Raw genomic sequence first — 2,787 nt, forward strand, 5'->3', positions numbered from 1 at the left:
CAAAGTAGCATTATAAATGGCATATAGTTATGGCAGCACTGTTACAGATTTGGAATTGGGGCCTAGGAGCTTCAAATTACATCTCTGGAAGGTTGGCAACTATGTGCTAGGCTGGGGCCTCACATTGCACTTTAGTAGAAATTTTCCATATTCCTGTTTTTATTTTATTTTTTTATTTTTAGAACTCCATTCTCTACAAGTAATCTTGCATATTATTTTCAAAAATACAAAGGAAAAGCGACTTAAAAAATAACGTAAAACCAGAATAAAGGAGAACGCCACATAATTTGCTAATCTCTACAGATAAAAACTTCAGGGCCTTGCAGCACAGTAATGTCTTTAGAGTATTCCAGTCTACCATAGCAAAATGAACCACTTCAATCATAGTTACATATAGTTACATAGTTACATAGTTAGTACGGCTGAAAAAAGACACATGTCCATCAAGTTCAACCAAGGGAAGGGAAAAGGGAAGGAAAAATTTCTACACATAGGAGCTAATATTTTTTTGTTCTAGGAAATTATCTAACCCTTTTTTAAAGCCATCTACTGTCCCTGCTGTGATGGCTCCTGCGGTCGGCTATTCCATAGATTCACAGTTCTCACTGTAAAGAAGCCTTGTCGCCTCTGCAGCTTGAACCTTTTTTTCTCCAGACGGAGGGAGTGCCCCCTTGTTTTTTGAGGGGGTTTTACAAGGAACAGGATTTCACCATATTTTTTGTATGTGCCATTAATATATTTATATAAGTTAATCATGTCCCCCCTTAGTCGTCTTTTTTCAAGGCTAAATAGGTTTAATTCTTTCAATCTTTCCTCATAACTTAAATTCTCCATGCCCCTAATTAGCTTCGTTGCTCTTCTTTGTATTTTTTCCAACTCCAGGGCATCCTTTCTATGAACTGGAGCCCAGAACTGAACTGCATATTCTAGATGAGGCCTCACTAATGCTTTGTAAAGTGGTAATATTACATCCCTGTCCCGCGAGTCCATGCCTCTTTTAATACACGACAATATCCTGCTGGCCTTTGAAGCAGCTGATTGACACTGCATGCTGTTATTGAGTTTATGATTTACAAGTACACCCAGATCCTTCTCAACAAGTGAATCCGCCAGTGTAGCTCCCCCTAGGACATATGATGCCTATATAAACTTGGTACGAGATGAACTTTAGCAATACTTCACAGGGGTAGACCTACCATATGTGCAACCGGTGCAGCTGCACAGGGGCCCAGTAGGGAAGGTGGCCCACTGTTACTTTAAAAGCAGTTTCCTGTGTTGGGCTGATACATATATTGTCTATATATTTCCCAGGTCAGTACAAGCAGCCTGCCAAACAACGTCATATGACACCTCACAGCACAGTCATGTCAATAGCTCAGCCATCTTCACCATATACACATACCTCCCAACTGCCCCGGATTCAGCGGGACAGTCCCGGATTTCGGGGGTATGTCCCGCTGTCAACTGTATCTGCTTCCTCAGGACACAGATACAGTTGAACCCAATTCTGAAGCTGGGAAACCATCAGCTCCCTGCTTTAGAAATAGTTTAGAGCGGAGGAGCAGAGGGAGCTCCTCCACTCACCGAGGACTCCCCGGGCACAGCACTACTTTAAGCGCTGTGCTCGGGGAAACCCTCAACGTCACTGTCCATATATGGACATTGACATCAGGGGCTACTCCTTCAGCGGAATCCCTGTTGCCGACTCTGGCAATTTCTATTTCTAAGAGCGGAATCCCTGGCCTATGCTCTGACTGGGGATTCCGCTCCTAGAGGGAGTCCCAATGGCGCTATCTACATGGACACTGTGGCACTATATAGTGGCACTATCTACAGGGGACACTGTGGTGCCACCTACATGGGCACTATCTACATGGGCACTGTGTCACTATCTACAAGGGCACTGGCACAAGGAGCGGCTAAGGGGGCATTATACTGTATAAGGGCAACTATGGGGGGGCATTATACTGTTTGGGGGCATTAAAGCTGTATGGTGCAGCTACAGATGTAGCCGTGGAAATATCCCTTATCTTGACATTTCAATGACTTTTCAATGGCTTTTGTTGTGTGATATCACACTGCAGCAAGTTATCAGAGTCAAGTTAAAGATGGCTACATCCGTATGGGTCATTATACTGTATGGAGCAGCTACGGGGGCATTGTACTGTATGGGGACATCTGTGTGGGCATTATACTGTATGTGGGCATTGTACTGTTTGGGGGCACCTGTGTGGTCATTATACTGTATGGGAGTGCATTATACTGTATGGGGCAGCTATGGGGGCATTATGCTGCATGGGGGCACCTATGGGGCAGTATGCTGTATGGGGTAACTTGTTGGGGCATTATACTGCACGGGGGAATCTGTATGGGCATTATGCTGCATGGGAGAATCTGTCTGGGCATTATACTGTAATGGGGGCATCTGTGTTGGCCTTATACCCTATGGGTGCATCTATGGGGCAGTATACAGTATTGTGGCAGATATGGGGGCATTAATCTGTATGGTGTCAGCTATGGGGGCATTATACTGTATGGTGGCAGCTATGGGGGCATTATACTGTGTAGGGGCAGCTATTTAGCATTATACTGTGTGGGAGGCACTATTGGAGCATGATACTGTATGGGCTGAACCGGGTGTGTATGGCAGGGATTCATATACAATCATGTGAATAAGTAAGGCCACCATATATGAAGTCTTTTATTTGTGGAAATCTTTGATCCTCATTCAATATTCAGTATATAAAGGTAGAGGTGATGTAATTGAGCAAAAAAAATATTTGAACA

The sequence above is a fragment of the Rhinoderma darwinii genome, chromosome 11 (assembly GCF_050947455.1).
Source record: "Rhinoderma darwinii isolate aRhiDar2 chromosome 11, aRhiDar2.hap1, whole genome shotgun sequence".
NCBI lineage: Eukaryota > Metazoa > Chordata > Amphibia > Anura > Rhinodermatidae > Rhinoderma > Rhinoderma darwinii.